The 12,117-nt window shown below is 34.2% G+C and overlaps 2 protein-coding genes across 12 annotated transcripts in view; one reads left to right on the forward strand and one right to left on the reverse strand.

Moving 5' to 3' along the window:
• LOC105671611 (uncharacterized) overlaps positions 1–12,117 on the forward strand; it is a 149,362-nt gene that overhangs the window by 45,510 nt on the left and 91,735 nt on the right. The gene's annotated exons all lie outside the window — the stretch shown is intronic.
• The window catches only part of LOC105671620 (neuronal growth regulator 1-like), a 225,160-nt gene that overhangs the window by 37,141 nt on the left and 175,902 nt on the right, over positions 1–12,117 (reverse strand). The window lies entirely within an intron of this gene.

Raw genomic sequence — 12,117 nt, forward strand, 5'->3', positions numbered from 1 at the left:
TTGAATTCATTAGTGAAATAATAAATTAGTCGCTTTTATTTATTAGAGTTAATGATTCACAGGATTTTCATTTAATCACCGCGCGTTAATATTTTATCATTCTGGACGGCACGGATATCGGAAATAGTTATATAAATTGGGACAAAAGAACGATTATGTCTTTCAATCAAATGATGTTCGTTAAATCTTTGACGATTTCTTAATTTTCTTGTTCTATATTCGTTAGCTGGAGATGGTTGTTAAATCGCTCCTAGTTTTAACGAGCCGTTTAAAGACTGGTCAATTGGACACTCGTTAACAAGAATTTGGTGGAAGTTCCTGTAGAGCCTGCAGTTGGAAATGGATTTTGAAGTGGTGAAGTCGAGAATATACCGAGTGTTGCAGTTATTTTTGAGAGTTTTTAGACAAATATTATTCGATAAAAAAAATCTATTTCACATGTGTAGTGAGTGTAATTATTTAAAAATATTTAAAGACGCGTTAAAAATCATTAAGTAGTCTGTTATAAAACATTGGAAGAAAATTTGCTTGATTTGTGCAGTTAGAAAATTAATTTTATTTTCTCTAATAAAATGAAAACTCTTTTACCGTATAATATGATCGACACGCTGATCATAATAAAGGCGTATACATATATATATATACTTAAAAATTGATAATCTTAATATTTTTCGCTCTCTTGATTAAACTATTTATAAATTCCAATAATGCAAAACGGCATGTTTTATATAATCAGTAAACATTTTTCCTCCGCTGGGCACTACTTCAAATTTCATAACGTTCGCGAACTGATTATTACGTAAAAGGATTATTAATGTAATCATCGTATTTAGCAACACGAGCGAGTAATAACGGCTTATTTTTAAACGCGCTTGTAATAATCGACGTTTGGTCGTGCTATTTATTATTCGTTGGAATTATTATTTGATGTTGAATGCAATTCGAATATAATCCGAAATTTAATATTCATATATAAGAAATAGGTAGAATTTGTGTAAATGCTTCAATAAAATTTTATTGTTAATGATATTAGTATTGCGCGATTATTATACGCTTTTTCAGATATAGATTTTATAACTTTTATTTAGCTGTGTATTTTAAATATGTGCTTTTAATGGTAATTATTATGGAGTAACACTAAAAAAAGAGTTTTGTGAATTATATATTTTGATCTTTGATATATTTAAATCTTTGGATAATTTAACGCGTGGCCTAATTGAAAAGTATTTAAAGTTGAAAATTGCGACTAACGGATTAATATTTAGATTGTCGAGTAATATCGCACGCGTTGCTATGACATGTCTTCATTACGTCTTCATTATTGCAAGAAGTCATTTGAGCAGTTAGCGTGCGTGCGTGTGTTTGAACTAAAGCGTAGAGGTTTCGGCTCTCGCTCTGGCGTCCACACCTACATTCAATATAACCGAGGATATTGGAGATTACGTTACCGTACATGTGTATGATTAGTTCAGATTAGACCCGACTGCATCGGCGATGGTTACGTGGCGCGTGTTGCATATATATCTATCCACTTGCGTGCATTTCGTCCTGCATTCGCATTCGTGCATATTACAAACATACATACATGAATAAAGAGACGAGAGGAGATTGCGCCGTTCTCGGTAATCTCAGCATTGTAATCTGAAACAGTGTGCTAAAACAGCGGACAAACGATAATCTATAGGCATAACATTGGTGTGCTATCGATTGAATAAATAATGGATACGCGATGCGATATCTCGTCATTACGAACGCAATAAACGTGAAATCACGAACATACAGCACTTGTTAATTATTCGCGACTATTAGTACGAAAGATCTTAACGAGAACAAATTCGTTGTAATAATGGAATATAGAAATTCGAGATGCAAAAATCGCAGGAATTTTATTATATAAATCAAAACGCGATATTTAAGAAACAAGCAATTGAAATCAATTATTAAATGTAAAGAAATATGACGAGAAGAAGTTTTTATTATATAAAAACTATCTTATTTTTAATGATCTTTACGACAGAATTCGAGATTTGGATGAGATATTGATTAATGGTTCATCGACAACGTGTTCTCTCCGAAAGATGATCTATCGTCTCCCCGATATTTATTTTCTTCGTTCGACGAAAGCGCGATCACTTGTTGTTTACTCGCGTTGACTGTAATACGCTCACCGTCAACGTGCGAATGGTCGAACGAACACGGGACTCGATCGGAATAGATTCGTCGTAGATATTAGGTGTCGCGCGACTCCATCCGCTCACTTCAGTATTGCCGAAGTTCTGCCTTTGCTCGGAAGCAGCCGAAACTTTTCCATCGGGAATTGATTCGTTTTCCAACGCTCGGAATGGAGTATCGCCATTTTTGCACTTTTCCGCGATCGTGCCCGGTCTCGCGGAAACTTGCTCGGTGTCGCGATTTATCGGCGTGGGTCGCTTTCCAAGGACAACAATGTCGTCTCTCTCACCGTCCGTCAGTCCCGCGGGACAGGTCGCGCAGTTGCCTCGGTCGAGGGCTGGTTCCGGGCCAGTTGCTCGCCGTGAAACGTATGTGTAACGACTTCACGAGCCACGTCGTAAACCGAGATGCGTCGGTCCGAGGATATTATACGATGTCGACATGACCTGCAGGTGACGTTCGGCGCTCGCTTCGAGTGTCGGCGGCTAGATGGAATTTTTATGAGCAAATGTGTTAAAAATATTATCGCGTCGTGGGACAGGCAGTTTCCGCGGCAAGTGTGTCGGCTCATTTAAGATGTATTGGACAATACATCTACGATTGTGTGCGCTATATATGCCGTAGCGATAAAATATCTCGAAAATGTTATTCTCTATCGATTGTGGAATACCGTAAGAAAAATAGCTTGAATAAATCTTCTTTTGTGATGAATCTCTCGTGTGATCGGATTTAAAAGGAGAAAGGAATAGTTCTGCAGTGTACAGAACATACATTTCTGTATGCTTTATTCAGATTTCGACGTGTATCGCAAAGCTGAATTTGAATTTTTGTTTCTTAAATAATAACGTTGTGTAGTACTATTAATTGCATCTGTCACAGATGTGGAAATGGATATTGTTTCCAATTCTTTTTATTTAAAATACACAATATGTGTGTGTATAATATACAAGTCATTGTATTATAATTAATACCTATGTGAATGTATAATATTGCAAAGATTTTGTGGGAAACGGCATATGACAAAACAGCTAATAACACCGGAAATTGTCGCGTCAAGTTACATTGCTTGTTCACGCAAAGTGCGAAGCGCTTTTAAATGTACATGTTGCGTTACATCACCGTTGCGCTTATGCATATGCAGAAATGATAATTTGACAACTCGAAGTATTCCACTATATCCTCTTTATGAGATAACTAACCTTCTAGTACATGAATGCGCACATGTGCACATGAAACTTTCGACCGTACATGTATCATGTGAAAATGTACGCATTATCGGTACGTAAATAAGAATAAAAGTATTATATTTAATAATATATTAGTAAAATATTATCAAAGCAGAAAGCATTACCATTTTGATAATAACAATCTAAATGTTTAACATGAGATTTTAAAAACACATTTTTATTTTATATATAAATTTCTATTTTTTTTAAATCTATACTTGCTTAATATATTTTCTTAAGTAGTGAAGTTTCTCGTCGCGTCTTGCTGTTTCCAACTGAGACGTTATTCGCATCCGAGGATCACTGTCACAATCTTTGAAATATCTTTGGATCTAGATTTGAGTTTCGGAATGCAGAATGTATTTTATGGTTCGCATATGCATCAAGTTGACGAGGTCGCGCTGTGATGTAGAGCGACAGATTATTACATGGTTTCTGATGTCACAGGTGTTGCTTCTGGTTGCCTGTCAACAGGTTCACATCGCTTGACTCTGTGTGTGGTCAACATCACTAGTGAAGCGTGTGTACTAGCAATACGAAAAGCAATATATCCTAGATATGGCTATTGGAAATGATATTTAGTTTTCATCATTCAATATTGTCACATTACTACGCCACTTAAATTATTATCATTAAAATACAATTATTGTGTTATTATTTATTATATGAACGATTGAGGGAAACTTACGCGACTGATTCGGCAAAAGATTGTGTTAATTAATTACTTAAAAATAACAAGTAGATAAATATTAACTTTCAACTCTTTCTTAATTATTAAATAAGTAATCTTGAAATTTTACATATATGAAAAGAAGAGCGGTTTTTTGTTATTATAACATTTATTTTGGTAGTAATTTAATATATTCCACAAGTAGACTCTCTCTATCGCTGTTTAAATACAGTTCTCAAGCCTGGAATCTTAATCTAAAAGCGATTGCTTCTTTTAACAGTAGCAAGTTAGCGTGAATGGCGAGTAGAATTTTAAGAAGCCGCGAAGATAAAAACGCAATTCAAAGAGCTGCGGAATGTAGCAGCATCGTAAGTAATGCTGTAGGCAAAGAGATGACATTGCGGAGAGGGACGCAGGACCAACCCCTCGCGGCTTGCACATGCACGGCGAATCTTAAATTCCGAGCCCGCCGCGATAGCCCCCTCCTTTCCCTACCTTAGCATAGCCAAGTGAATAACTAGCGTAATTGCCGGTGACCTAGTTGCAACCGACGCCGGGGGTTGCATTTCGAATACGACAACTGGCAAGATGGTGGCAGGACGCGTATATATGAGGAGTGTGAAAGGGCGATGAAAGGGCTAGGAGTTGCAGTTCAAGATCCGTCTTGTGATTTCGTATCGGGGAATTGATCATCCGCTCGCGCTTTAATTACGATCGCCGGTATTTTATGAAACGGGATACGCGCGAACAATTGCACAAAGTCACTTGTCGGACTTGCGAATAGTTTCCATGCAAAGTAGGTGCATTATACATATTTACATAAATAACTCAGTTCGGAATTCGCTGCATATTGAACCGTTAATGAATAACCACGTGAATAATTGAAGTATTGGAGTCAATGTTGTCGCCCGAATTGTGAATGTTATTTTACGATAAAAACGATATCAAACTGAGTTTGTATATAATAATTTGCATAGAAGATTATTAGATACATATTTTTAATGCAAAAAATGTTGCGAATATATATATATATAATTGCCTACTTAATTAGATTAAACGTATTATTGCAGAAATAATGAAGCAGAATTAACATTTTAATTAATCTCTTCATGCTGTAATAAATGCAAGAAGTGCCGTCGTACTATAACATAGTATTATTAGAAGAGTAAATTCTTGTTAACAATTTTTGTTTCTCATTTCTTTAAATCTCTTGTTTCATCTTTTTACTTAATCAAGAGAGACAGAGAAGAGATTCATACTGACGTGATTATTCATTGACTCAAAGCTGACGGCGTTAATTAATTTTGTCGCGCGGCACGCAGCATCTCGCACGGTAAATATTATATCCCGATCTTCCAGTCACGTTCGCGTGCTTTTGAATCACTAATGTGCGGTTTGCTTTGAGGATCCGTAAGTTGCACTGCTCGTAGGTATATCGTGCGCGAGTTACTGTCGGCGGTCTAAAAGCTGCCAAGCAGTTAACGTGGTTTCTCATAGCGTCAGCGATACGGCGACGATACAGGACCGGCTCGAAATATCATGGGCACGTAGACACGACGTGGCCTTTTCCTAGTCGCTGCTTTTTTCTTAGCGCACAGAATATCTCAAAATTATCCTCACGTTCGACGGATTCCAAAGGCCAAACCAAGAACTCGTCGTATCAACAATCACTTCGTTTTCACGCTTATCAATAGTTGTAGCGGATTCACATTAATTGCTAAAAACCTTCATTTTTATATAGATTTACAGTTTTTTTATTAGTAAAAATTAATAAATCTTTGTTAAAAGGATTATATTTATAATCAGAAATACTCACAAACCAGTACATATAATAATTCCCGCTAAAAGAGAATAACCTTGAATTGTGGGACGTTCTGTAGATATATGTGGCTACGTGGATCAGTTGGAAAACTTTTAGTTACGAATAAATCGTCATTTTACGTCCGGCGTCTACGTGTTCCGGCACGTGCGAGAGCCGCAAGCGCGGTAGACCGAAAGTCCTGTTCCGAAATGTGACGCGTGTTATGTCCTTTAGATTTTGTCGCGGAGATACTTTTGGTGTTCCTGTCACTCGTTACGTATTATTCTGACAATGCAATATGTGCAATGTAAAGTTAGATTCAGTTGTTTGTCCGCGTGCATCGACTATAAGCAAATATTTTGACAATATTTTTTTAAACGCTATAATAAACGGCCCTCTTTTAATTGGCGTGATATAAATGATGGTTATTTGATTGTAATTCGAAAAAAATTTTAAATTATAGAAGCAAAATACAATTTGCAACAAGTAATGAGTGTGTTTCTGACATTCAAGATAATAAAGTCATGTCAGGTAACAAAGTCGTATATCGAAGTGATAAATCGCGTGCGAAGTAGAATCTAAAATTGTTGCAATTGGATTCACTTTGCAAAGAGATCATTTAGACTATTAAACATTTTATATATCCAGCGTCTTGTATGTGTCGGTATTAATACGTCTATGCCATGCCGTCGTGACCATCGCCTCATTGATCAACTTCAGCGGCTAAAGTTACCAACTACTCACGATAGAACGGACACGATCGATAGCGAAAGGGCTTTGACCACCATCGCACAAAGGTCTCGTCGTGTGCACGGGAGAGCCGTCAGCGTGCTTAAAGGTCTATTTAGACGGAGCGATTTTTAATATGATGCTATTACGACGTGATCTCGAAATCGGTTCAAAACCGTACGTGTTTTCACATGGTCATTGCTAACATTTAGAACGTGAGTCGGATACGATCATTAATTTCAAACGACATTTGTCCGCGAATGTAAATAAAAATTGAGATAAATCTTTCCTCGAATAAATCTGTCAATTTTGTTGCAAAGTGCATGAAGTATGCAGATAAAGTCATATGTGGAATGTACCTCAAAGCTTTGTTATCAAAGAAGAAGATCCTAGGAATGACAAATTTCAGGTTAATTTTTTCTCTTGTATGATGTATTTATAGTATATACATCTTGTATACAGATGCATGTACAGTTATAACACATAAAACATAGTATAAAATTTTTATATTATGTTTTGTAATATATTGTGTTGTAATATATACATATACAACTTTTATAACGTAGTATGAAATTCATAATATGTATGAGTATTGAATTTTTATATCATAAAGATATTTAAACCATAATGGAACAGAATATAATACTAGAATTTTGCGCGATAAAATCTCAATAATGGCTTGTTATCTCTAAAAGATAATAATCATGTCTGTCGACGTTTTTAAACTAAAATATATTTCGCTAGAAAGTTTAGGCGATTTTAACCAACCCGGCGAATAAAATTATTTGACGGACAAAATATACGAGTTTATCAGAGTGAGTTCTCGTTAGGATTACGTGTATTCATTGTAACCGTAACTTTAACTGACTTTGAATATGGGTGTACATACCGATATACACAACCATTTATTCCATACTCGCAATTCGATAGGCGCGTAGCGCCAGCGGCGTTTGTTCGCGAAAAATTTTCCAGGGGCTACAGTTTGCGCTTACCAAATATTCAGCGACTGAGGTAGATCAGGTGAATTTTTTTTATCTACTAACCACTCATTGGTTTTGAAAATAGTTACATCATGCAAAACTCAATACCGTCTAACAATAATGTTTTTTTTAACGATAAACTTGTACAACAAATTAAATAGTAAAAGAATAGAGTTCAATTTGCAAGTGTAAAATGTAAATTAAACGAATGAAATTAAGAAAAATAAGATAATCATATTTATTTAAAAAAACTTACATTTTTTCTCTCGTTTTGTCTGTTTTTGCAAAATTTTATACATTTTTCCAGCGCGTTTTATGTTATTATGGACATGATGCTAATGTAAATCATTTCAAAATATATATTGATTCGCCATAGCACTTCATAACGTCAATAGAAGTTATTATTGTTCAGTGATAACAGAGTATTGGAAACGAGTATCTCTCTGCATCAGAGAGATACGTCGCGCATCGGTAGGTCGCAACGCAACGATATCGATGCAATCAAAACACCGTGATGCTATTTTAAATTGCGCCACGATTAAAAAGTTGCAATGGCGGGATTCGATATCGCTTCTTCCCATTCCCCGACTCTCTTACAATATATTCGCAATTAGCGAGATATTAAATTCCCGGACGTAGCTACGGCTTCCGAATGGATCGCATGTCTGCTGCGTCCACATAGAGCACGTGTGTTGTTTACACGCGAATGCTATCGTAATATTATTTAATTTTCGCGCATTTGAATGTAATGTTTCTTTTTACCTAAACAAGTGCACTTGACAAGTGCAGACACGTATTAATAAGTAAACCCTAAAAATTATATAAGTGTGGATAATTTAACATAAAATTACACATGTGATATTAATTTAACAGTATTCCAAGACGACAGAATTGAGTTTCCATTTTCAAGAAAGATTGATTTTATACCTGTCAATCTGTAATACAATAGAAAGAAAATATTGGATACGTTCTGTATACGCAAACTATCGATAACCTTTGGCGATTGATGTGTACGAAGGATTGCGGGCGCAAACAATATCTATTAATTTAATATTTGAGAATCTATCGAACCGCGAGATAGGATTGCTTGCACGTGCGTCCTAAAGTAAAGTATTTCAACCAAGATAGAACTCCATGACTCTGATTAAGTGAAAAGCAAATTAGCATATACTTTGATCTATTTTAATCGAATGTACTTTCTTTAAAATAGCTTGAAGAGTCCTTAATAACCACACACACACAGAATCACGCTCTGCTAATATTAATGCCACTATAATTTAATAAGGAATTTGAGATATGGATAAAAAATTCTATGAACGCTTTGAAATATTGAATTAGTTTTTGTAGGTTTAATTTCTCATATTTATTCGTGTTTGAATTTCATTAGCATAAAATTTAGTTTAGTTAGCACTTCATCTTGCATATATATCTTGCATATATATCTACGATATGCAAATATCGACATCGCACTTTATGGATGTTTCGAGTGGATCGCTTCGAGAGTGAACTTTTTTAAAAGGACGTTAAAAAGTTTGTGGATGAGTGGACAATTTACGAAGATGAACGTCGGCGCTAAATTTACGATTGATGAGAGTTGAAATTTCTAGAAATTTAGAGAAGTTGAGCAACGTTAGTAGAGATATGAGTGACGACATTACCAATTATCAAATGACATTAGACAGAAATCCATTTAGAACGATTAACGAACATAATTATTGAACAATGAGTAATTTAGAGTTACTTACGAATAATGGAAATTAAAATTAAAATAATTATTGGATTATTAATTATTTATTATATGAATTAATTTATAATCATTATTGATTTTTAATAAAATTAGTAATAAAAGCACAATGGAGAATTTCTGAATTTAATGAAATTTGTGTTTAATAATTTATTAGAAATAAAAAGTTTTAAATTAATTGTATTACGCAAGTTAAATTCCATTTTAATTAACATAATCATTCTTTTTAAAATGTTTTATACATTATATATATATATTAAATTGATGATAAAAATTTCTGAAATTTTTTGTATTAAACGAATTATCGAATCAACACATACTTTATTTGAAAATAAAATTATTTAATTGTACAATCTTATGAAAGATATTATATTATGAAAGATAATATTGCTACGTTAGATATGGCAAACGTGAGTGTATTAGATCAGCTGGTCAATTTGACAAATTTCAAAGTATATTATATTTAAAAAAACTTTATCTCACAGATACTTATTTGTACTTATTTTAAATTGAATCAATTTTTCCAGATATTGTAAAATACCGAAAGACGATTCACTTCGCTCATTGATTCGATTCATTCGCATTTACCTTAATACATCATTGAATATAATTTTTGTGAATTAAGGTATATCAGTGACAACTTCGTAATCGGAATTCGAGAAATTTATATATCAAATTAATCAATTTATATATCAAAGCTTTTTTTGTAAGACTAATGTACGTTATGGTTTTGTTTTAATCAGCACAAGTCCTATTATCGGCTATAGTTGTTGTTCCTAGGAAAGAAACCACTACGTGCCCCGCAGTAATTAACTCCCTACCAGTTTGTATGCACAAAAAGCGCATTGCAGGCGAGGTGGCAGTTACTTAGAGGTAGTTTGCTAATCTAATTGACGGCAACTTCACCGTTCTATCATGCAATAATTAAGACAGATGTTTCAAATTTGCGCTAAATAAAAATTCTAAATAAAAATAATATAACTTTTACGACATTCATGGGGGCGGTAAAATTGTTTTAAAGTATTAATTTTAATTTTTGGTTTGAAAGAATTAATTAAGTGATATAATTAGAAATAATACATCAAAAATTTTGCTATCAATTTATATCAGGCAAGAGACAGCAATTTCCGAATTTTAATAATGACAAATGATAATTTGAACGATAAAAATCCACTTGGCATTTTTTCCAAAAATAAATTTATTTTTATTGTTTTGAAAATAATCGTTCTTGCGTTTTCCGGCGGACCAACCGAAGTGTAATCTGCTATAAATATAATTATTTTGGTAAGACTGAAGAAAACGTGGCGATGGTGGAATATATTCGGTCTCGTAGGGCTGACTGCAAACTAAGTTTATTCGTCATTACCGCACTGGCTGTGCTGTAGTTAAGCAACGCCGGCAGTTCGTTTACTTGCGCGCGCTTCCGTTGCTTCCGCCTTGTCGGAAACGATGCTTTTTGCGTCTCACTAGTTCTCTCTTCTTTTGCTTCGTGACGCGATGGTTTTATTAGGTACAGCGTAAAGTAGCCTGTCGTCTCTCGATAGCGGAAGGTATCAAATTACGTCGCATGCTTATTTTCAAGTGATTTTATGTTTATAAATGGATTTTACTTTCGTTAATTTTTACATTTAAAAAAATTCGATTTCGTGTATGTATTTTTTCTATTTATTAATGTTTTTTAAATAATATATTTTAATGTTAAAAAGATCGGTATATATATGTAATGTACATATATCCTATAGATTTTTAAATTAATGTTTAAATATTGATCAAACTTTGTTTGCTTTTATGTATAAGTAGTATTCATTGATCCTATTTTCTAATTAGTAACGTGTTTTAACTTTAAACTCGTTTTAATATATTTTACAAGATATTACAATTCCGTTTTTTCTTATCCAGATATATAATTTTTTTTATAAGTTAAATTTAGCAAATTGGATAAGGAAATCGATAATATAAAATGTCGCTAATTTTATGAATCAAATATCTGGGTGAATAATAATTGGAAGACATATGTAGATTTCATATATAATCCATGTACGTTATAATTGAAAGCGTAGTACGAGATTGTAACGGAACATGGTAAGACTTATAAAGCCCCGGCGAGGGATATGACCTACTAAAGAATGACCGTTTCCAGGGAAACGTTACGATTTAGACGTCCGAAATGACGCGTACGTTGCGCCGGAATTTTGCAGTTCTACCGCATCGCTTGCCCCCCGCTCCCTTCATCACGCCTCGCGTAGGATCACATCTGCGGATGCAATAAGTTGGGTTAGCTCCTCTCGTATTTCTCCTCAGCAACCACTACCGTACCATGAATTATCATGGCAAGGTCCGGCTATATCCTGTTGGGATCTCGAACGATCTCGGCGCGCGAGTTAAGGCCTCTCGCGTAGCATCGGGGATCGATTTGTTCGGCACACCTGATACAGCGCGGGAGAATTTCTTACCATTCACTGAAAGGCACGGAGAATGCTATCGTTATATTGATAATGAGTTAAATGGCACGAAGCGTTTAAAGACAGGAGATACAGTTAAATGTTATTTTCTAGCAACGAAATTTATTGTCAATATAACTTTAACAGAATTATCGCATATAAAATATTATATATTTTCACACGCAAGCGTGCAAACATAAAAATATTATGTACAAATATTATTATATATAAATATTTAATATTTTTATGTAAATCACTGAAAAATATGATTTCGTGATTTTACACTGATGTATTGCGGTTTCCATAGAATTCTGCGACATTTAAATTTAAATATCTTATTACCATTAAAACGTC

The sequence above is a fragment of the Linepithema humile genome, chromosome 2, assembly GCF_040581485.1.
Source record: "Linepithema humile isolate Giens D197 chromosome 2, Lhum_UNIL_v1.0, whole genome shotgun sequence".
Taxonomy (NCBI): domain Eukaryota; kingdom Metazoa; phylum Arthropoda; class Insecta; order Hymenoptera; family Formicidae; genus Linepithema; species Linepithema humile.